This window comes from Myodes glareolus, chromosome 10 (genome assembly GCF_982192425.1).
Source record: "Myodes glareolus chromosome 10, mMyoGla1.1, whole genome shotgun sequence".
NCBI classification, from domain to species: domain Eukaryota; kingdom Metazoa; phylum Chordata; class Mammalia; order Rodentia; family Cricetidae; genus Myodes; species Myodes glareolus.
In genome coordinates this window covers 44,266,440-44,292,215 of record NC_142035.1, presented here as the reverse complement: position 1 = coordinate 44,292,215, position 25,776 = coordinate 44,266,440, and positions in this window count along the sequence as shown.

Sequence of the window (25,776 nt, the reverse complement as noted above, 5' to 3'; positions counted from 1 at the left end):
GTTTACCCAGATTTTCCATATCAAGAATTTCCTCAGTTTGTGTTTTCTTTATTACCTCTATTTCAGTCTTTTTTTTAAGTAATTTTGTTTTTGAAAGTAATTTTATTAAATTATAAAAGTTTCCATTTCCGCCCCTCTTCCCAACACCCTCCCACTCCTCCCACTCCCTCTCCTCCTCCCTCTTCGTCCCTTAGGGCAGTCAGGGTTTCCTGCCCTGTGGGAAGTTCAAATTCCCCCTGCCTCCCTCCAGGTCCAGGAAGGTGAGTGTCCAGACAGACTGGATCTGCAAAATCCAGTATATGCAGAGGAAACAAGTCCCAGTGCCATTGTCAATGGCTTTTCAGAAAGACTCCGGGCCAGCCACATTCAGAGAATCCGGCCACATTCAGAGAATCTGGTTGGATAGCGTCCTCGTTCAGTCCCAGTCCAACTGGACTTGGTAAACTCTCATTAGATCCGTCCCTTGTATCAGTGGGTGATCGCATCCCTCACAGTCCTTATTTCCTTTTTCATTTTCTTCGTCCTTCTGCTCCTCATTTGGACCTTGGGGGGCTCAGTCCGGTGCTCCAATGTGGGTCTCTGTCTGTATCGCCATCCATCGTCGGATGAAGGTTCTCTCTGATCTTGCCTTCTTTGCTCACGTTCTCTTTCCTTCTGCTTCTCTTTTGGACCTAGGGAGTTAAGTCAAGTGTTCCAATGTGGGTCTCTGTCTCTATCTCCATCCATCGCCAGATGAAGATTCTATGGTGATAAGCAAAATATTCATCAGTATGGTTATGGGCCAAGGCCGTTTCAGGCACCCTCTCCTCTGTCCAGAGAACAATCTGGGGATCTCTCCTTGGACCTGGGATCCCACTTATAATCAAGTCTCCTGTAAACCCTACAATGACTCCCTTAGTTGAAATATATTCTTCCCTGATCTCATATCCATCCTTCCTCCCTCCCCCCATCCCAGTCCACCTAGCTTTCCCCATTCCTCCCCTACTCCCTTCTCTCTAACACTCTCCCCTTCCAACAACCCTCCCACCACCCCCCCCAAGCACCCTAGGTTACCTGGGATTCTTGTCTATTTCCAATCTCCAGGAGGATAGCTACATGATTTTCATCAGGTTCACCTTCTTATTTAGCTTCTCTAGGATCACGAATAACAGGCTCAAAGACCTTTAATTATGGTTAGAATCCACATATGAGTGAATACATACCATATTCCTCTTTTTGGGTCTGGCTTACCTCACTCAGTAAAGTGTTTTCTATTTCCATCCATTTGCATGCAAAATTCAAGATGTCATTGTTTTTTACCGCTGAGTAAAACTCTAATGTGTATATGTTCCACACCTTTTTTTTACCATTCTTCTATTGAGGGGCACCTAGGTTGTTTCCAGGTTCTGGCTATTACAAATAATGCTGCTATGAACATAGTTGAACAAATGCTTTTGTAGTATGTTAGGGAATCTCTTGGGTATATTCCCAAGAGTGGAATTGCTGGATCCTGAGGGAGGTTGACTCCCAGTTTCCTGAGAAACCGCCACACGATTTCCACAGTGGCTGCACAAGTTTGCATTCCCACCAACAATGGATGAGTGTTCCCCTCATTCCACATCCTCTCCAGCATAGGCTATCATTGGTGTTTTTGAGTTTGGCTATTCTGACAGGTGTAAGATGATATCTCAAAGTTGTTTTGATTTGCATTTCCCTGATCGCTAAGGAGGTTGAGCATGACCTTAAGTGCCATTTGGCCGTTCGAAGTTCATGTGTTGTGAATTCTCTGTTCAGTTCAGTACCCCATTTTTTAATTGGGTTAATTAGAGTTTTAGTGTCTAGTTTCTTGAGTTCTTTGTATATTTTGGGGATCAGACCTTTGTCTGATGAGGGGTTGGTGAAAATCTTCTCCCAGTCGGTAGGTAGCCTTTTTGTCTTACTGGCAGTGTCCTTTGCTTTACAGAAGCTTCTCAGTTTCAGTAGGTCCCATTTATTCATTGTTTCTCTTATTGTCTGCGCTCTTGGGGTTCTGTTTAGGAAGTGGTCTTCTGTGCCTATATCTTGTAGACTACTTCCCACTTTCTCTTCTATCAGGTTCAAAGTGGTTGGATAAATGTTGATGTCTTTAATCCATTTGGACCTGAGTTTTGTGCATGGTGATAGATATGGATCTATTTTCATTCTTCTACAGGTTGACATCCAGTTATGCCAGCACCATTTGTTAAATATGCTTTCCTTCTTCCATTGTATACCTTTAGCTCCCTTGTCAAATATAAGGTGTTCATACGTTTGTAGGTTAATACCAGGGTCTTCTATTCGATTCCATAGGTCGACTTCTCTGTTCTTATGCCAATACCAAGCTGTTTTCAATACTGTAGCTCTATAATAGAGTTTGAAGTCAGGGATGGTAATGCCTCCAGAAGTTCTTTTATTGTATAAGAATGTTTTGGCTATCCTGGGTTTTTTGTTTTGCCATATAAACTTGATTATTGTTCTCTCAAGGTCTGTGAAGAAGTTTGATGGGATTTTGATGGGAATTGCATTGAATCTATAGATTGCTTTTGGTAGAATTGCCATTTTTACTATGTTGATTCTCCCAATCCCAGAGCTGGGGAGGTCTTTCCACTTTCTGGTATCCTCCTCAATTTCTTTCTTCAAGGACTTAAAGTTCTTGTCAAATAGGTCTTTCACTTTCTTTGTTAGAGTTACCCCAAGATATTTTATGCTATTTGTGGCTATCATGAAAGGTGATGTTTCTCTGATTTTCCTCTCTGCTTCTTTATCCTTTGTGTATAGGAGGGTAACCGATTTTTTGGAGTTGATCTTGTATCCTGCCACATTACTAAAGGTGTTTATCAACTGTAGGAGTTCTTTGGTAGAGTTTTTGGGGTCGCTTATGTACACTATCATATCATCTGCAAATAACGAAAGTTTAACTTCATCCTTTCCAATTCGAATCCCCTTGATCTCCTTATTTTGTCTTATTGCTATTGCTAGAACTTCAAGCACTATATTGAAAAGGTATGGAGAGAGTGGACAGCCTTGTCCTGTTCCTGATTTTAGTGGAATGGCTTTGAGTTTCTCTCCGTTCAATTTGATGTTGGCTGTCGGTTTACTATATATTGCTTTTATTATATTTAGGTATGATCCTCGTATACCCAATCTCTCCAACACCTTTATCATAAAGGGGTGTTGAATTTTGTCAAATGCTTTTTCAGAATCCAATGAAATGATCATATGTTTTTTTTTTCTTTCAGTTTATTTATATGATGGATTACATTGATAGATTTGCGTATGTTGAACCAGCCCTGCATCTCTGGGATGAAGCCCACTTGATCATAATGGATAATTTTTCTAATGTATTCTTGGATTCGGTTTGCCAGTATTTTATTGAGTATTTTAGCATCAATGTTCATGAGTGAGATTGGTCTGTAATTCCTTTTCTTGGTTGTGTTTTTGTGTGGTTTTGGTATTAAGGTAATTGTAGCTTCATAAAAAGAGTTTGGCAATGATTCTTCTGTTTCTATATTGTGAAATACATTAAGGAGTATAGGTATTAGCTCTTCCTGGAAGTTCTGGTAGAATTCTGTATTGAAACCATCTGGTCCTGGACTTTTTTTGGTTGGGAGGATTTTGATAACAGCTTCTAATTCTTCGCGACTAACAGGTCTATTTAGATTGTTCACCTGGTCTTGATTTAACTTTGGTAAATGGTATTTATCTAAAAACCAATCCATTTCTTATACATTTTCCAACTTTGTGGCATATAAACTCTCGTAGTAAGATCTAATGATTCTCTGAATTTCCACTGTGTCTGTTGTTATGTCCCCCTTTTCATTTCTGATCTTATTAATTTGAGTGTTCTCTCTCTGCCGTTTGATTAGTTTGGCTAGGGGTTTGTCAATCTTGTTGATTTTCTCCAAGAACCAACTTTTTGTTTCGTTGATTTTTTGGATTGTTTTCTGTGTTTCTATTTTGTTGATTTTAGCCCTCAGTTTGATTATTTCCAATCTTCTACTCCTCCTGGGAGAGTCTGCTTCTTTTTTTTTCCAGAGCTTTTAGGTGTGCTGTTAAGTCTCCAATATGCGCTTTCTCCGTTTTCTTTAATTGGGCACTTAGTGCTATGAACTTTCCTCTTAGCACTGCTTTCATTGTGTCCCATAGGTTTGAGTATGTTGTGTCTTTATTTTCATTAAATTCAAGGAAGACTTTAATTTCTTTCTTTATTTCTTCCTTGACCCAAGGATGATTCAGTAGTTGACTGTTCAACTTCCACGCGTTTGTAGGCTTTCTGGTGTTCGAATTGTTATTGAATTCTAACTTTATTCCGTGGTGATCTGACAAGACACAGGTGATTACTAATATTTTTTTGTATCTGTGTAAGTTTGCTTTGTTACCGAGTATGTGGTCAATTTTCAAGAAGGTTCCATGAGCTGCAGAGAAGAAGGTATATTCTTTCCTTTTTGGGTAGAATGTTCTATAGATATCTGTTAAGTCCATTTGATTCATTACCTCTAATAATTCTCTTATTTCTCTGGTGAGTTTCTGTTTGATTGACCTGTCCATTGGTGAGAGAAGTGTGTTGAAGTCTCCTACTATTAGTGTGTGTGGTTTGATGACTGCCTTGAGTTCTAAGAGTTTTTCTTTTACATAAGTGGGTGCTTTTATATTAGGGGCATAGATATTCAGGATTGAGACTTTCTCCTGATTAATTGTTCCTGTTATGAGTATCAAATGTCCATCTCCATCTCTTCTGATTGATTTTAGTTTGAAGTCAATTTTGTTAGATATTAGAATGGCCACACCAGCTTGTTTCTTAGGTCTGTTTGCTTGGAAAACTTTTTCCCAACACTTTACTCTGTGTAGATCTCTATCTTTGTGGTTGAGGTGTGTTTCTTGTAAACAGCAGAATGTTGGATCCTGTTTTCTTATCCAGTCTCTAAGTCTGTGTCTTTTTATAGGTGAGTTGAGTCAATTAATATTAACTGATATTAATGACCAGTGGTTGTTGATTCCGGTTATTATTTTTGTGTGTGTGTGTATAGTAGAGTTTGTGTGTTTCTCTTCTTTGAGTTGTGGTTGTGAAGGGTCGCTAGATGTTTGGGTTATTGTAGGCAGTGATGGCAATGTTGGATTCCTTGGGTTGCGATTTTCCTTCTATTACTTTCTGTAAGGCTGGATTTGTGGCTACGAATTGTTTAAATTTATTTTTATCCTGGAATATTTTGTTTTCTACGTTGATAGTGAATGATAGCTTGGCTGGATATAGTAGTCTGGGTTTGCATCCATGGTCTCTTAGTTTCTGCAGTACCTCTATCCAGGATCTTCTGGCCTTCATGGTTTCCATAGAGAAGTCTGGTGTAAGCCTGATGGGTTTACCTTTAAAACTCACTTGACCTTTTTCCTTTGCAGCTCTTAATATTCTTTCTTTAATCTATATGTTTTGTGTTTTGATTATTATTTGGCGAGGGGACTTTTTTTTTGATTCAGTCTATTCGATGTTCTGTATGCTTCTTGAACCTTCATAGGAATATCGTTCTTTAGATTGGGAAAGTTTTCTTCTATAATTTTGCTAAATATATTTTCTGGGCCTTTGATCTGCAGTTCTTCTCCTTCTTCAATCCCTATTATTCTTAGATTTGGTTTTTTTTATTGTGTCCCAGATTTCCTGAATGTTTTGTGAAGAGAATTTGTTGGATTTGCTGTTTTCTTTGACCAGAGCATTTATTTTCTCTATGGTATCTTCAGAATCTGAGATTCGTTCTTCTATCTCTTGTATTCTATTGGTTATGCTTGATTCTGTAGTCTCCGTTTGTTTACCTAGGTTTTCCATATCCAGCCGGTTCTCGGTTTGTGTTTTCTTCATTGCCTCCATTTCAGTTTTCAATTCTTGGACTATTTCCTTTACCTGTTTGATTGTTTTTTTTTTTCTTGGTTTCTCAGGGTATCATTCACGGATTTACTTATTTCTTCAAACTTTTTGTTATATTTCTCATCCATTTCTATACTCATTTCTTCAAACTTTTTGCTATACTTCTCATCCAATTCTTTAAGGGAGTTATTCATATCCTGTTTAAGGGACTCTATTGCTTTCATAATGGCACTTTTTTCCACTTCATCTGGGTTAGAGTGTTCAAGTCCTTCTATTGTAGGGTCGTTGGGATCTGGTGTTTTCATGTTGTTTTTCAGATTGTTGGAGGAGGTCTTGCCTTGGCATCTGCCCATCTCTTTGTTCAAATGCTCTCTATCGGAACTTCTGGTAGCGGGTCAGGTTCCCTTGTTGGGCAGGGAATTCACTGATACAATACCTACCTTTCCTCAGGCAGGCTATTGAAGCACAGGCACTCCCTCTTTCCGGAATGCGCCTACAGAGCAGGCCCAGCGTGCAAGGCAGCTGAGCTGGGGAAATTTTATGGCCCCAGTCGGAAGGGAGAAATACAGGAATTTGTACCTGGATGGAAGCTGGGATGGCAGGCGGGAGAGCTTAGCAGGGTGGAGCCAGCACTGCAGGGTGACCTGGGAGACTATGGGGTCGGGGAAAGTCCGAGCTCCTCCTCGACAGGCCCCTGCCTTGGGCCCGAAGCAAACTCACCCCTCCGATGGCCCTCTGGATGGAAGCTGGGATGGCTGGCGGGGGGAGCTTACCAGGGTAGAGCCAGCACTGCAGGGTGACCTGGGAGTCTATGGGGTCGGGGAAAGTCCGAGCTCCTCCTCACAGGGCCCCTGCCGCCACCTCTATTTCAGTCTTCAAGTCTTGAACTGTTTGCTTCACCTGTTTGATTGTTTTTTTCTTGAATTTCTTTGAGGAATTTATTAATTTCTTCCAATTTTTGTTTGTCTTTTTCTCAATTTCTTTATGGGAGTTTTTCATTTACTCTTTAAAGGTCTCCATCATTTTCATAAAGTTACATTTAAAGTAATTTTCTTCTGCTTCTTCTAGGTTAGGATGCTAAAGTCTTCCTGTTGTGTGATTACTGTGTTCTGGTGTTACCATGTTGCTTTTAAGGTTTTGGAGGGATTCTTGCATTGGCTCCTACCCATCTCTTTCTTCAAATGAGGACGGCAATGTCTTTTTGTCTTGGTCCAATCCTAGAAGTGACTGTCTGAGTGTTTGGGAGTTTTTCTTCTTGGTTTGCTCTGTACTGTCAATGTCTGTATTAGAAAGCCTCTTAGTCTCTATAAGCCTTCACTCTTTGTCTTCTCTCCTGGTCTACTCTCTTGGTGCTCTCTCTTGGTCTCCTCGGTGTTGTAACAAGCTCTTGGTCCCCTTGGTATTGTAGAAAGTTCTGAGCTCTTAGGCAGGTTGTGGCTGGTAGCTCTTAAGTACCCTCATTATTAAAGCTAGCTAAGTTTCAGAGTTCCACCAAGGTTGCAGGAGGATAGGCAGGTTTGGGAATGGAGTGGGGGTAGTTATTTGGAGAAGCTGCTGGTATGGGGTTGAATTTTGGAGGAGCCTACCCACAGAAAACTCCCTGCTGGCTGGCTAGAAAAGCTGAGTGAGTTGGGGTGGTGGTGTTTTGTCCCACTGTGGAGGTTCTAGAGAGTGGGGGGTACCACCACATGACTGTTCACTCAACTCTTAAGTTCCCTCACTATTGGAGCAAGCTATGTTTCAGAGTTCTTAAATATGAAATCCTTTACCAACCACATTTTCCCTTTGAGCATGTTCCTAAAGTAGTCTCAGTGCCTTCTCATCTCTGTTACTTCTTTTTCCTTTGTTGTTGTTGCTCCCTTTGGCAGAGACAAGTCCTCTTTCCCTTGTCACTTTCAAACATTTCCTGGCTCTTAGATTTCAGCAGTTCAACTTGTTGTCTTTTTTAATGGATATTTTGGATGTCCTGATACTTGAATTTTATTGAGCCCGCAATGTGTAATGTTTTCACCACCATTTTGAACTTTCAGCTATTGCTTCTTTGAATTTCTTTCCTATTTCTCTTTCACTGCACTCAATGTGTGTTGACATACTTCAATGTGGCCCACAGTTCCCACAGGATATGTTCATTTTTGTTGGTTTCTCTATAATTTCCATAATAGGAGATCAACATTTCTTATTTGATATTCTGCCTCTTTAAATTTATTTATAATATTCTTTTGAAATTTTTAAAAATTAAGTATTGTATTTCCTAACTCCAGAATTTCATGTACTCTAAATTTGTAAGTACTTTATATTCTCCATTCAGTACCAGGTTGCAACTATACTTTTCTTACTACTATAATGATGTCTCTTTGCTAATTGAACATATTTATAGTGACTACCTTGAATTTTTTTCTTAAATTTGTCATTTATTTACTAGAAAAAAAGCAGTTTCTATGGCCTTTTATAATAAACCCTATGTGTGGTTCAAAATTATTTCTTTGTGCCTTCCATAATATGTGGACAGAAAATGGAAATCTCAGATGATTGACACTTGCTGATGTTCACTTCTTTGATTAGGGGACAGTTTTATACAGCCTATCCCCCCTTTTGTGTCTCCCTTCACAGTATAATTTTGTTCAGATCGTAGGAGGGCTCTTTCCATCTGTCTTCATTGCCTTCACACTGCCCTGTAGCTGCATTGAATAACCTGGGCCCATCTGTCTGATATTCCTTACAACCTCACTGTGTTTGGTAGCATTCTTGGACTCAGTGTTTCCAGATTCTATAGAAACTGAAATTGGTTTCTTTTGGAAGATGGTCAGAGGTCTATGTTCCATACCCTATATCTTACCTGATGACCTGAATCTGAGCCATTAGAAGAAGACAGTGAGTGATCTAACTTCTTTTCCTTGATGTACCAAGTTTATGAGCTAAGACATTGGTGAAAGTGGAACAGTAGGCTCAGAATGTCTTTCCTTGCATTTTCCATGAAATGTAAATGCTTTACATTTCCCATAAAGAATAATAGGGGTTCAATTGTTTTCAATAGGAGTTATCCAAATTAGAGGCTCCATCCCATGAATGGTTCGGGAGAAGATGGGACTACATCTCAGTTGTTCTTCTTCTTAATGTAACATCAGTGCTTAATAGTAGGCCAGGCAGTGGTGGAACACACCTTTAATCCCAGCACTCGGGAGGCAGAGGCAGCCAGATCTCTGTGAGTTTGAGGCCAGCCTGGTCTACAAGAGCTAGTTCCAAACACACAAAAATACAAACAACAGCAAAAATAAGACTCAAAATCTAAAAGAAATTCTGTACTAAAATGACTAAGATGCAATAGATAAGGTAAGAACTGATGCTAGTGATTAAAGCTGATGTTCTACCAATGAAGAAGGAGGATAAAAAGAATAGGGAATACCTGTGTAACACATATTGCAAGGGGAAAAGGGAAACTCTCATATCAACTGTTACCTTTCCTTGTGATTTGTGTTCCTAATGATTTGTGTTCTTTTGTCTGTAACACTCTAGATCTAGTTGAGTTTTTCTAGACTGTTAGTTCCAGTCCTGTCTGTGAACCAGCCACTATGGTACCATTTAGAACCTTTATCCAGCAACTGATGTAAGCAGAGGCAGAGACATGCAGCAGAGCACTGGACTGAGCTCCCAAAGTCCAGTTGAAGACTGGGAGGAGGGAGAATATGAGCAGAGAGGTCACGACCATAATGGGTACACCCAATGAAACAGTCTACCAGAGCTAATGGGAGCTCACCAACTCCAGCCGGACTGGGAAGGAATAAGCATGGGACCACACTAGTCCCTCTGAATGTGGTTGACAGTTGCATGGCTGGGGTAGACTGGGGGACCACTGGTAGTGGCATCTTGACTTATCCCTACTGCTTGTACTGGCTTTTTGATAACCTACCTTGCTCTGCCTATATATATAGTAGGGAGGGTCCTAGACCTTCCCCAAAGCAATGTGCCTTACCCTCTCTGATGATTGGATGTGGGTGGGGTGGGAGTGCGTGTGGAGGGAATGGGAAAAGGGGAGGGAGTGGGAACTTGGATTGAAAAGAGATTTTTTTTTCTTTTTTGAAAAGTAAAATAAAACAGTAAAATAAAAAAAAAGAGTTACAGAGATGGGAACTTCCACAAGTGAAGCCTCACAATATTCTTTAATAAATTCTCAGGTGATTATGATGATCTCTGCAGGTCTGGGTTTTCAACAGTTCTCTCTTCTCTCACTGGGCAGGGTTCCATTGGCAGGGATTGCTATCTTCAAGGTCCTTGATGGAACATTCCTAAGAATCAAATCCCACTGGTAATTATAGGAATAGCCTTGTTCTATTTGTAAACAAAAAACACATATAACATACCAGAACTCCACACAGACTATATGTTTGATTTCCTCACAATTCTAACAACATCACACATTGTTGTCCAAGATTTGGAAGAGATCATCAGGTATTATGATGCTACCCTCGATTTTGGACTTGTGAGCTTTCCTCTCTTTCTTAGAAGTTGCTTGGTAGATCTGAACACTGTTGTCTATTTCTTCTTCTTGGAATTTCTTTCTCCGTCTCTTTTTCAGTGTTTCTCTTGACCTTCATTTCAGATCTCTGTTTAAGCTTAGTTTTCTGAGTGTAAACTATATTTGAAATAAGGCCCACTTTTCCTCCTTACTTCCCTCATTCTTCCCTCTCCTTCCTTTCTTATTTCCTCCCTTTCTTCCTGTGCACAAAGTTTCATGTCAGCACAGGAAGAAAGATCAAACAAAGAACTTCACACGACTATGGATACATCTGAAATGAGAATTTGGACCCCAACGAATAAACTCTTTATGGCTTCCAGTGAAGTTTCCACCCTCCCCTCCATTCTTTGTTCTTCATCTTGCAGACTGTTACTTCAGTTGGCAATCATACTTTCATAGATGTAACATTTAGTTTCATATCTTCCTTTCTTTGGAGACTAAACTGCATGTGGTCTATGAGCAAACTTAAATATACTTTCATCTGGTACATGACAAATAAACATAGATTAAAAAATGAACCACAAAATCCTAGGTATTAGCACTTTGGGATATCTAGCTAATCTGTGCTCATATACAGATATTATGGGGTTTCTGATCACCCTAAGACAACAAATGTGCAGTGAGTTTACCCCGTGTACCAGGCATCTCCTTTGTTCCTGGTCATGAAACAGTAAACAGAACAGACAAAATTCCTGGGCACACAGAACTGATTCTAACATCTATCAAATACCTGCCATAAAGCTGTGAAATCCTATGTTGAAAATTACATCAGGAACTTCTACAACAGAGTTTTAACAAATGCAATGGCAGCTGAAATACGTTATAAGGGGTACTAGTCACTGTAGAGCCTGGCATCAATGAAAGCAAATGCTTAAATTTGAAATGTCTTAATACAAAATTTATTCTGAAACAAAGAAGAGAGGGCATTTGATCTTCCCAAGGCGCTGACTGTTCTGAAGTAACAATGGGTCTCCTTGAATAAAATAAACATGTGTGTTTAAAAATAAGGAATATAAATTATTATTCCTCTCAATAAATTATTATTATTAATAGTTTCTTGGCAGTGTGATGCTAAAGTGAGGCTTTTAAGAGAATAATTTAGATGAATAGGAGCAAGTCTTTCATTTGTTGGCAAAGCCTTCATATAATGCGCATGCTTTCTTTAAATGAATGAGCAGTGAGTCTCTCATTGGTTGAAGGTCTTAGAGTTTGCTCCCTCCCTTTCTTCTGTGTGGAATTGATTCTTGTCCTTAGTTATTTCAAATATAATGTATAGTGTTTTTGCCTTTCCAGAAAAACAGAGATTGTCTGAATTGATGAATGAGTTTTCTCCTTGCAAAAAAAAATTTAAAAATAAATAATTTCAAAATTGTTTGTCATCTTTCATCTTTACCCAAGTAGGGGACAATTCTAGTTTGTGAATGTATGCTTGTGTGTATGTGATTGTATGTGTGTTTGTGTCTGCATGATTGTGTATACGTGACTGTATGTATGTGATTGTTTATGATGATTGTGTGTTTGGGTATATGTGATTGTGTGTGTGATTGTATGTGTGTTTGTGTATATGTGATTGTGTGTGTGTTTGTGTATGTGACATAGATTAATAGATAGATAAATAGATAGATAGATAGATAGATAGATAGATAGATAGATAGATAGATAGATAAACAGTATTGTGATTGTTTGGTTTTTGAGACAATGTCTCAAGATAAAGCTTCATAGTCATTATATAACCAAAGGTGACCTTGAATTTCTGATCTTCCTGCTTCCACCTGGTGTTGGGATGACAATTTTAAGCCAAAGACCTGGTTCAAGCAATTATGTTTTGGACCCCAGTCTTCCTGAATGCTAGGAGAGTACTCTAGCACCTGAACTACAGTCCTAGCCTCGATTTTCTGTTCTTAAACTTACCAGATTACTGATTTGTCAGTCAGGATTAACTAAGACATAACATCAAAACCAGAGGAAAGGAAGGAAGGAAGGGAGGGAGGGAGGGAGGGAGGGAGGGAGGGAGAAAGGGAGAAAGGGAGGGAGAAGGGAGAGAAGACAGAGGCACAGAGAGAAAGGAAAAGAGGAGCAGGGAATCCTGAGCACACTAGTGTGTCAACTCCAACCCTCTAGGGAGATTTTGTAAGCTTTAATGTGTGCTGTCTATTTACTGTAACATTTTCTTCATTACAAATAAAAACCTGGCATGTCTTTGAAGTCTTAACTGCATCAAAGACTTGTTCCCATTAATTTTAAATTGCTCTTCCTAAAAGCCTGTCTACCCTTAGCAGTGCATGGAAAGGATGCCCTGTTGGGCTGATCCCTGGGTTCTCAAAACAGGACCTTTAATTGATCCTCGTACATTTTTGCATCAAATAATAGGGAGCAAAAATGTCTTTTAACTTGTAAAATAGCCACATCTATTAGAGACCCTGGAGGCAGATGGAGCTGAAGAAAGCATCTGGCTCCACCCTGGGGTTCTGGACTTAAGAGGCAACCGGAAATTGAGGGACTAAATGTACATTTGAGGTAACAATTGCCAACTTGTGATTAATGTCTATAGCAGTCAGGGAAAAGGGAAAATATCCTCTCATATAAACTAGTGTTCAGGGTAGTTTTCAAGCATTGTACCGCAGAAATTTAGTAGTTACAGATTTAAGAACTTGGAGCCAGCAGGTCTTAATCCCCTTTCTTAGAGCCTGCATCACATTTATTAAACACATCCCTTGGTCTTGCATTTTTATTTTCATCTCTTATTAAATTCAATTGTGTGGATATCATTCCTTTGTTGTCTTTTCATCCAGAAGGTTCAGGTAAAGCGTTTACTCATATTTTTATTTTATCCTCCATTAACATGGCTTGTTATCTTTGTACAGATCATTTGAGTGAGCTCACAGTAACCCAGCTCACAGCTGAGGACCAGCATTAAGGTACTCTTAATTTTCCTTCCAGAAAGTATACATCACTAACACTTTTAGCCAGGAATTTTAGAAATAAATTTACAACAGTGAAGCTACAAATTGTCAACAGTAATCACACACACACACACACACACACACACATACACACACACACACACACACGAGAGAGAGAGAGAGAGAGAGAGTGACGGGGGGAGAGAGAGAGAGTGACGGGGGGGGGGGAGAGAGAGAGAGAGAGAGAGAGAGAGAGAGAGAGAGAGAGAGAAGAGAATTGAACAAAAAAAGACCTCTTCATTCATGTTTAGAAAACAACCAATTGAATTGTGTTATTTGGGTGTCAGTGTCTTAGTAAATGCTAATACTGAAACACTACAACCAAACGCCTAAGCAGTTTAATAGAATAAGACCTTTCCCCTTGATGTTGTCATACGATGAAATGATCCCTCTCCTTTCCACGTTGCTTTTTTCCACAAAGCTTACCACTGCAATAGAAAATGAACAGGATACTTCATTTCAAAAACTGGTATATATAATGGGAACAAACACTAAGGGGGCTGAGATGAGCAATCTATGTGACCCATACAAATGTATTTAGACTGGGGCCAGGTACACAGTCAGTGGTTCTGACATGGATCCTATAAGATGTGTCTTACCATGGATTGGGGAAGCCCTTAAGAAGAATGAAGGAATGCATGACTGAATGCATGTGCTTCTATATAATATTTAAGGAACCGTATCTCATGGCATCATAACTATATATGCAGAATTGTCAGACAGTCAGCACTGCTTTCTTATTCTTTGAAAAGTTCATGTGTGTGTCCATATATCTTGATTTAAACTCCCTACTTCCTCCTTCCAGCCTCAATTTGCACAGAGTTTTAGGGTCATATTTCTGTAACTGTGGATTTGAAGGAACGTGAACTAGGCTCATACAGCTTATAACACAACCAATTAATTCCAATTTAATTTTAGGATTGTCAAAATGATGCTAGGTTGAGTCCCCTTTCGTCCAAACATAAACAAGACTACAGACCTGAAAGTAAGAAAATGAGAAAATTAGCAGATATTACATACCTACTGTATACTACCTACTCTCTTAAAATTAAAACCAGTAAACAACCTGGGCATTTTTTTTATTAAATAATGAGGACTGAAAAAACTTCAGCTGTAAAGTATTACAAAGAGCATCCTACCAGTCAAGGTTTAAGAACAACAGTATATTTTAGAGTTGCATACCTAACTGGTTAAAATGTTTGTTTTACAATTATAAAAGTGCTTCTCATAAGATCAGTAGAAGGTAACTGTAAGGGATTGAAGAGAAGCTGTGTCAAAAAGGAGGAAGCATGGAGTCAAAATTCAAGATTGCTTTCAGGAAATAATTTCTTTCAATGTGTTTGAATGTGTTCTTGCTTTAGAGTTGCTTAGCATGCTATTCATGCACGTTTGTGACCTTTCATAGTGTTTCTTCACATTTCAGAATGTGTCAGCAAACGCTTAAGGAATAGATGCTTACAAAACAGCCCCCATTTTCAGACACTTGATAGCCTTCTAGAAAGGCTAGTAGCTCTAGCGTCTGAACCTGATTCAACCTGCATCTCAAATCTCCATCTCAACTACAAACGCCTGACTCCACTGGCAATTTGTAGACAGGAAACATACAGCAAATTGTTCTTGGGCAGATGGACCTGACAAGGCTAATGAAGATGGCAATGTTTCAGTGCCAAGTGAGGAATGAACCTTGTCAGAACCTTGGTGTCTATAAAACAGAATGAGACACAAACATTTCGACATCACCCTCCTGCCTTGCTAAAATAATTTTCTACCTATTAAATTGAGCAATTGACTTGGAAGGTATGTTTCAACTTGTGGACTCATATTAAGCAAAGCCAAGAGAGTAATGGTGTAAAATATACTTAATGATGAGTCAAAAGTGAAACTGGTTTGGCACATTTACCTCATCTCAGAAGCAAATAATTAACTGACCATAAACACTCAAACCAATTACACCCCAGCCAAGGTGAAGCTGAAGGTCATGTCATTACAGCCTCAACTAACTGCCAACAAGTTTACAGATTTCATGGACTACTGCTTTTCTGGATGACCAAAGACTTTTATTAGTCTTGTGTTGAACGGTATATTGAATTTATCAATTCTGGGGGTTCCTCAATAATAAGACATTGAGGAATGAGGTTTTTAACTAAGAGCCAGATTTTATTTTCAAGAAACAACTGTAAGACTTTCTGAGACACATTTCCACTTCTCTGTCTGAAATAGAATTTGATTCTTTTTGTGTAAAAGTGGGTGGTTTCAGAACTTACTAGTAATCAATAAAATGCAATAAATTATATGATGCAGTTTAGTTAGGCCTGAATTCTATAGTTTGCAGCTGTTTCTGCCTTATATTCATTCTGGAATGTGTCAGAGAAGATGCTGTATGAGCCGTACTATCCCCTGAAGACACCATGTTGTAAGAAACTGCAAACTATCTCAGAGAAAGCCCAGGAAGGGCAATTCTGGAGAGAACTGATCTTAGGCCACCCACAGCTTCCTTCCATTAGGCTCACCTTGGAATATTTCAACCTGACCACCACTCAGACACAGCCGCAGTTTAAACACAAAACCCCTTTCCAGATTCCCGAACAAGAAAGTTCATGAGAGAGAATAAACCTGTTGTCTGAAGTTACAAAGATTGAGACTGGTTTCTCACACGGCAATAGTGAGCTTCCACTTGAGATATTTCTGTCCCCAGTAGAGCTAATTTCTTCTCTAGAAAAATTCCCGGCAATAGTTGGGAATCTTCATAAGAACACGTATACACATCTGCAATTTGCTCATTTCCCTTGCTTAGTCTTCCATTAGCAGACAGATCTGTAATTCCTGTCTGGTTTGTCTTTTAGTTCTGGGCTTTGCTGTAAGTATGCACTTGGCTTGTAGCACTAGAATCTACCATGAAGGCTGTTTCCCCACTTTGATGGCTTTCATCATTTACATTGTAGTGTGCCTATTGGGAATTTAGTTAATAGGTGTTAACCTAAATTTCACCTGTCTAATGAATGACTAGAATCTTTGTGATGTATTGGTGTTTTTTTAATTTTTTTCTATAATATTCATTTTTACATTTATTTATATATTTTCTCTTATTTTCACATTCATACTTACATGCTTTTATTAGTGGCCTGCTCAGGTATTATATGTAATTTTTATAACTACATTTATTTCTCTTTTGTGTATGTTGTGTGCTTGCTACAACATGCATGTAAAGGTCAAGTGTTAGCACTGAGGAGTCAATTCTCTCTTTCTGCCACGTGCGTGGGAATTCAGGTATGGAACTCAGCTCGGTTGGTTTGCTGGCAAGGGTCTCTGTTTGTTGAGCCCCATCTGGTCGGCCATCAGGTGCTCTTTTTGAAGTGAGTCATTAGTGTCAGTGGAAGATTTATTGACTTGATTAAGGGTTTTGAGTCACTTGTATCAGCGACCAACATATTTCCATGACAAAAGTTCTAGTTTAGTTTCTTTATTTGACTTTATATAATATGCTTTTGGTGTTCTCATTTGCTATATGGGCCACCTTCCTTCTACCACCCCATACCCTCTTCCCACATGTACACAGGCAGGGAAAACTTTTCAAGTGTTTGACTTTATAACTGTAACAATCTGTAAAAAACATTATTTCTTGATTTATTAACTAAAATATAAGATAGTATTTATGGATAATAACAGTTTAAAATTGACTTCTGATCTGTTGCCTGGATTTGTAATTCTTGTGTGCATTATAAATCTTTTTTTTAAGAGTAGGACATGTGCATTCCTCTCTACACTGGAAATTCTCATGGCCTTGGCCCAGAAAGTTCTTTTCTAATGGAATCATTGCTCAGCACTGGCTATGTGTATCCTATTTTTACTACTTTGCTGTTCACTCATATATTGGCTATCTGGATTTCTTCTAGAACTTTTATAAGTGGAGGATGAGGATGAAGATGAAGAGTGAGAGGCCAGAAAGGAGAGAAGGGGGAGATGCAATCCTTATACCGTCCCATGACTCAGTGCCTTTGAGAGGTGTCAGGTCCTCAAAAGGTATCCTCTTATGGCTTAAGTCTCCAGTATGGCTTTTCCTGTCTGCAAAACGAAGTTGTGCTTCAGAGCAATCTGGATCCAGCCCATTTTCTTCCATTTGCACAGGATTGTGTTTTCTGTTTAACAGACAAGCATTATTTCCATGGGCTTAATATTAGAGATATTCTGCATATGTCACAGAATTAGCCATGTATCACTCTTCTTCAGGATTACTCCCTAAAAGGCTATCTTTGAAATTAAAATGATAATAACTTTGTTTATTTTAGGTGCATCGGCAATCTACATATTATATATTTCTATTCTTTTTTTGAACTTTCTCATTGGATTTAATTGAAAAAAAAAAAGGAACAGAACCAGAAAGAACTAGGGAGAAATGAGATGGAGAAAATATAGAGAACGACCTGGAAAAGAACATTGATGATGATGGGAAATCAAAGAGAAGAGGCATGAGTCCCTGACACAGGATTTCTTTATTCTCAAATATCCACTTATGAATTCTATAGATGTTTCTCTCATCTCTTCCCTTCCTTCTAATTCTCTGGGCTTTACCATACCCTTCATTCACCACTTTTTCAAGTTCCACACCCCTCGTCTTCACTCCTGTTTCTTTTCAAGGAGAAATTCATGAAAATAATTTTAACTTGCTCTTCAAGGTGGAATGCCACGCAACATTGAGTGTTTGCTCCTCCTTTTTGCCTTCTCCCCTCTCTTTTTTTGTCCTGTCCCTTCTCCGCTTCTTTCTTTTTCTAGAGTGCATTCTATTGCACTATTTCTGCAGCACTTTGCTAACTATTCCTTATCTCTGTTTCTTGCATTCTTTGTTAATGCAGGTTTACTGTTTACCAACTTCCAACCAAAGTCATTGCTTGGAGCTCTGAAGCACATGGATGGCATCAGTGGGGTTTCGAGGGTCCTATTGAGTTTGTATGAGGAAGAACATTGCAGAAATTGGTAGGAAGTGGGTAAGATGATTATTCCATGCTATCTATCTATCTATCTATCTATCTATCTATCTATCTATCTATCTATCCATCCATCTATCTATCTATCTATCTATCTATCTATCATCTTCTATCATTGATCTATGTCGATATCTATACTATCCATAGCTATATCTGTATGTATCTACAGCTATACAGTTGCTTCAGGCTCACCCACTCTTGTCCCCAAAAGCATCCCTATCAGACATCCCTTTCACTGTTCTCTAGCAGTTCATTTACCTTGTCTTTCCAGATCTTGTGGTCACATCACTTCAAATACTGGCTCTGGAATACTACACTTTATCCTATTTATTTTATACCCACACCTGTACATAGAGCTTATCACTCCATTTGTGTCCATGGCATGTTTTTCTGGTGAACACAGGCATGAGAACTGGGAAAGAAATGCTATGTGGAAAGAATGAACTGATGCAGACACAGGAAGCAAGAATAAAAACTCATTTAATTCAGTGACATTGCTTTTGTGGCCAGTGGTGTTCTGAGGGATTGACGTGAAAGTAAAGGACAGAGAACTCACATGGCTGGAGTACTTAATCCTTGCAGCAGCAGTAGTTGGTGTCACCATTGTTTAAGTCACCTAGAGTCTTTGTGTGGTCCTAGACAGTATGGTCCAAGATAAGAAGTGGGAATTTGTGATTAACTATCCAAAAAAAAAAAATCTAGCTAACATCTGTGAAGGACCATGATTGACTGGTTTTAGGGCAAATGTATCTAAGGACATAACTTGGGGTTTTGCTCAGGTTACCATGCAGTTATTGGCTGCAGAGAATAAATTTCCATCCCTATTATTTCCAAGTCTTCTAGAGAAGGATAGATGCACGAAGACAAATGGCCTAAGAACGTCAGTTCCTCTTGTTTCCCTGGATCCTTTCTTCCTAGCTGAGGAAGTCCATCTTTTTCTCTTGAGGATTCTAATCATCCACCCATCTTCTGAAGAGAAGACTCCACTGACTGCAAGACTTAGACACAAGGGCCCGTGGTCTTGCAATCAGTTGTTGGATCTGTTCAGGATCTACCTCTACATTTTCTTGTTTCCAACACTGTCTCCAGTTGCCAAAATAACCAAAGCCCATTAACACACCACCTGACATCTGGAAACAGAAGAATTTTTACACAGGAGCTATAGTAGGTTTCAAAGCTCTTCCAGCCAGAGTGTCAAAAATGGCAATGATATCGAGGATGTTTAGCGTTGAAAATAAAACCTTTAAGATACATTATCAGCACGTGTGCAATAACTTACAATTTGCCTGTTTGTTGGTTTTGGATTTGGGGATCAAGTCTGGAGCCTTGAGCATGCTCAAAAATTGCTCCCAACTGAACTGTGTTCCTAGGCTAAGAATGCTGCCTTCCTTTCATTGGATTGAGCATTTGCAAATGGCCCCAGTCTTAAAGATCTACATCAGAACTTTGAAAAAATGAGATTGAAAAGTTGGTACTCTGACACCAACAGGAGGAAAGTATAAGAGGGCAACTTTTACCTGTAGCCTGCCTCTTTTAGATCAACCAACATTGAGAGGTTTCTTGGGATAGGAGATTGAAAGTATTAACATCAGGGCAATCTCAGAGAAATCTGGATGCTTGATCACCCTGTTATGTGTCCTCTCACTGTTCTTTATCTGGAAAATACTTCTTAGACAGGAATGGAAAGCCCCTTGCTCACCATGTTCTGGTATCTAGCTAAGCTGACTTGCTACTTGGACAACTGTGTGCTACAAAGACTATACTACTCAGGTAATATACCCAAGGGATATTTCTTGAAATTCCTCACAAGCATTAATAGCAGGATTGCGCTGTAGATTCTTTGCTTGTAGAAGAAGGCCATATTATCTTCAGACAATAGATAGATTTTGTGGCTGACCAATGGGCGTGCACATACTGAAGCACTAACTGTGAAATACCATGTGACTATGCAGTCTGAACTGCCTATGATAAACTGAGAATTATTTGATTCACTGAAATAAAAATTAGACATGAACAACCTCATTTCATTATGAAAGAGGTGTTGCATTTGTGTAATCATAATAAATAAATTTGGAAAGCTTAAATACCATGCAGTGCAAGCGATGACACTGTGAACTTCTTGATGTACTATATAGATAGCTCCTTCTCTCCATATCTGTGAGCTGAAGGCAAGTGTCTAATGACCAGTCAGATGAGGAAGGAGTTCAGCGTTGGCTTGGGAATGGCTATGTAGGGCGGACTGCCATTAAAATGAGGTGGATAGATTTTTGTTCACCTCTATCCAGACCTGGGCTTCAAAACCAAAGACAAGCATTATAAAATGTCTTCTCTGTATAGATACAACATGAAGATCAAGCAAAAAAGTATTCTACAAATCTTTATAAAGCCCCAATGAATAGTATCTATTTTCTTTCTCTCTCAACTTTAGCATTGGAGGTTTAAACTCTGTGTGCCTGAAATGAGATTGTTTGCTCCATGTGCTATCTTCCTTTCCTTGCCTTTTTGGACTTGTGTTACTGAGTCAATAGGAATAAAGGGCAACAGCTCGTCTTGATAGCATGGCTGCACTTTATGATGAGGTTGGATTCAGGCTGGTATTACACAATGTGGGCAATCAGGACAATGGTTACAATAAAGAGGATTTTCTGGTAGCGCCCTTTAATACTTCCTTTACAAATAGTTCTAGGCAACGAAAAACTGCAACCACCTTAAGAATCTGATTCCACAGAAGTGAATGATATAGTCACCACACTCATAAAATGCCCACCTAGCCAAATTACTGCCAAAGGATAAGCAAAACAGAATGATTAACATATAAACAGCTTGAACCAGCACCTGATGTCTCACAATTGCTCAGTTAAGAGGTGGATGATGGAGTAGTCTCTTTTTGACCTGATATGACTATTAAATTATAGAATCTCTACTTAGGTCTTATATATTTCTCAAAATTTCGAAAATGCTTCAATTTCTGCTATCTGCATGCTTTACGTGGTTATTCTATTGTCCTCTCAGACCCGGTTTTAAAGGCTAGGTATTGATGGTGGAAATCCCCCGCTTCCCAGTTATCCCTGGGTGGAGAACAGTAGCCAGAGTCATACAACTGAATACACTTATAATCTAGTTCTACTATCTTGTAATTCATTTGGTGTGTTGGCTCAGGTGAGGCATTTGCCAGTTGAGGGGTATTACCCCCCAGCTCAAGAGTTTTGTCTAAGTTTGTTATGAAGTCTATCATTTTTATAAAGCTGATGCAGAAACTGTCTTTCTAGAATTCAAACCCATTTTCAGATTAGCTAGCAGATGGGAAGATATGGTAAATTTTCAGAACATGAAATGTTTTACTTTCTATGTTGAGATTTTTTTTTATAGGTGAAGGTTTTCTTTAATGAACCTCATACTCCTCCCTCTCTTTTCCTTCTCTGCATCCTTCCTTCATTCTTTTCCTATTTGTTCTGTATATTAAACACAGGTTTCCTTGCATGATAAACACACACTTTATTACAGAGTCCTTTTTTCTACCTACAAGTTGAAGAGTTTGTAGGCATTTGCTTTCAACGTTTCTTGTTATTATTATTATTATTATTATTATTATTATTTGTAATTGGGGCAAATTGTATTTTCTCTCTTGGATCCTTCACACACATACATGCAATATGTAGTGCACAACTAGGAGATAAAAACTTGAGTCAAGATGCAATTGCTAAATTGAAGTGCATGTAAGTGAAATAAAACTGTGAAAAAAATGTATTGTCATCATAGACCCATATGTCACTTAACCCCTTTTCTGTTGCTAAATGTCACCTAGCAAGCACAAAATGCTTCCAGGGACTTTTAGACTTATAGATAGCATATCCACAATATTGAAATAGTGTTATAATTTGCCATTAGGCTGTATATGTCATTGACCAACTCAACCATAAGAGCTAAATGGTATTTTAAGCATCTCTCATTGATTCATGATTGTACAGACAAGCACAGCTGCTTTGAGTTTATGAGAGGAAGTTCCTGTCATATCCAGAAGACATTGCTCTCCCAAGTCCTCCCCAATCTCTGCCTCATGTAATATTTCAATCCCCTCTTCTGTGATCGTCCTCACAACTTGGAAAGAAGGGGCATAGATGTTCCATTTGTGGTCTACACGATTTCTTGAATTGAAGACATCTTGGCAAATTGTACCATGCACAGAAGACGGTGACAGCAGTCTGTGTATGAAAAAGTACATCACAGAAAATACTTAGACAAAGCTTCACCCGGACACAGTGTAAGCTGACAATAAGTCACTTTTCATGGATAAAAAGATACGGGGACTGACATGTGTAGTGACATTTCATTTATATTTTAATAAATAAAGCTTGCCTGAAGTTCAGAGAGTAAAACAGCCACACTGGCCAGCCTTTCAGACCAGGCCACAACGGACACCTTTAATTCCAGTAGCCACAATAGCTGAAACACATAGAAACACACTCAGAGAAACCGGGCAGTACGATCTTCTAATCCCAGTGATGCACACCTTTAATCCCAGCCCTAGAGAAGATTATAAAATGGGAGGAGACAGCTCTCAGACACAGTCTCATCCTGAGATTTCTGAAGGCAAAATCACCATTTCAGACTGAGGTAGAGGTAAGAGTTAGTGGGTTGACTTTTCGGATCTTCAGGTTGAACAACAATTTTGGTCTCTACATTTTTATTAATTGTGCTTCAGACCTGATTTCAAAGAAGCACACTCACATACAAGTAATAACTGCACATTTGTCTGGCTCTTGACTTAGAAAGTGCCTGTCTTCACATGGACTTTGTGATTTGCTGGATATCTCATATTCTCCAAGAGACTAGTTCAGGTACTTTCTCATGACAATTATTTAAGATCCATGGAGAAACTAGAAATATACAGCTTTATTTTTAATACTAGTCAAACATGTTTGTCAGCATTTCACTGGCTAACACGTTGCACTGGCTAGACTCAGAATCAAAGTGTTCGAAATACAGGCTCCACTTCTGTAAGAAAATTAAGAAGTCACATGACACACAAGCCGTTAATAGGAAATGGTGAAAAATTCGAATACTTAAAGCATCAATCTTCAATGGGAGGAAAAGAATAGAAGGGCGGAAGACTCTGAAGTCCTGCTGGAAGCTGCAGCATGATGCTGAATTACTGAAAGAATAAAGAGTAATGAAGAGCAGCAAGCATTCTCAGATGCAGAGATGAAAACATTTTTAATTTTCCTCTTCAATTAGGAGCCCAGACATAATGAGAATCATCAAAAACCATTAAGTTTACTCCCAATTAAGTTTCTGTCAGGAGAAAATTCATATTCTCTGCTTCTCTTAGGTGGCTGATTAGGAGCACTCATGCCACGTTTTTCTTGCATTAAGCTGCCATTTGATCCCCTTAATCACATTTCCCCCCTTGACCAAACAGGAGAAAATCATTTGTTGATTCAAAATAATTTTCTTGACTAGGTGAACCATTGTTTTTAATTAAATCTATTTCCAACATGCTTACCTGCAAACCAGATATGTTAATTTGCCCAACGTGTCAGTATTATTGCATCTGAATACCTTTATACATAAGAAGAAAAGTGGTTTTCAATATATTAATAAAAAGGTTCACTCTGATAAGAAATTGAAAGACAACTTTCATGGTTGACCCTCATTCTCTTCAGATAGTAAAAGTCAGAGTAAAGCCTTTTGACCATGTATTTGTAATGCATGGAATCCACTCTGACTCTTGGATCATTTCTTGTTATCTTTATACCCAGGTCAGTGTTTATTGGGTTGGACTGTAAATAACTCTAAGAAAAGTGAAGAGTGAAGATTGATGTTGAGGTTTTTTTTCTTTCTTTCTGAAGTTAGATAGCACTTTCTTTGGAATGGTAATTCCCAGTCTATTTTACAAATATATCAGTACCCATTTCCAAATGATGACTCTTGATATGTTTCTTTCTTCTTACTGTCTTCATTTTCTCAAACCTGATATGGAAATAGGTATTTTTACAACACTTTTTAGTTTGTGTATGTATGCAATGCATAGAAAAAGAGATTGTCTAAGAAACATTAATGCCGCAGGTTTATATTCCTCTGGTTCTCAGCACTGCAAAAAGAAAAAAAAATCTTGTAAGGAAGAACATAGACAATAGAAAAGTCAATAGGAATGGGTTAGAGGTTTCAAGATTGATCTGGGACTTCCTCGGTGACTATCAAGTAGCTAGTATTTGAAACTTAGTATGCATAGAGCATGAGAAGAAGCAGCCTGGGAAAGGAGAGTTAACTTCTTATTTTAATTATACATTTAACTTCATGGGTGCATTGAATGGCGTTTGAGTACTGAACCCCACTGCATTTCTAGAATAAAAACCACTTAGTTTTGTGCTGTGCTACAGCATTTTTTAAATCATTCTTATCTTGTATGTCGTGATGCCATGTGCTATAGTTGAGATCTTAAATATCTTCCAAAGGCCCATGAAAGGAGTGGTAACAAGTCTATGGCATTATTGGAAGCTGGTGGGTCCTTGAAGAGGTGGGGACGTATGTGAAAAAGTTAGATCACTAGAAGCAAATATTGCTTTCCAGCTCTCTCTCTGTCTCTGTCTCTGTCTCTGTCTCTGTCTGTCTGTCTGTCTGTCTGTCTCTCTCTCTCTCTCTCTCTGTGTGTGTGTGTGTGTGTGTGTGTGTGTGTGTGTCTGTCTGTCTGTCTGTCTGTTTCTCTCTCTCTGCTCCTTGGACACCATGAGGTCGTATTTTCTTCCATCAAGTGCTCATGTTCCACCACGATTTACTGCTGCCTCACTACCGGCCTAAAGACAGCAGGCACAAATGATCATAGAAGAAATCTTCTGAAGCTGTGAACCTAAAATAAACTTTTTTTCCTTATAAATCTGCGTGTACTGGGTATTAAGTCACAGAGATGCAAAGATAGCTAACTAATATATTGTATATTGGACTTCTCAGAATTTCGTTGAAGGTCTCCAGGTCTCCACTCATGAGAGACACTGATGCTCAGTTTTATTGAACATTTCCACCTGTTTTTGATGTCAGGATAAAAGTGATAATGCTGGACACTGTTTCCCCTTCTGTTCTCTAAAAGAAATTTTGTAAAATTGATACTACTTATTTTTATTTAAAAAATCCCCATCACTTAAGGTCATGCTCAACCTCTTTAGCAATCAGGGAAATGCAAATCAAAACAACTTTGAGATATCATCTTACACCTGTCAGAATAGCCAAACTCAAAAACACCAATGATAGCCTATGCTGGAGAGGATGTGGAATGAGGGGAACACTCATCCATTGTTGGTGGAAATGCAAACTTGTGCAGCCACTGTGAAAATCATTACTTGTGCAATCTTGTGCAATCACTGTGGAAATCAGCTTACATCAGTAAACTGAAAGAAAAAAACCATATGATCATTTCATTGGATGCTGAAAAAGCATTTGACAAAATTCAACACCCCTTTATGATAAAGGTGT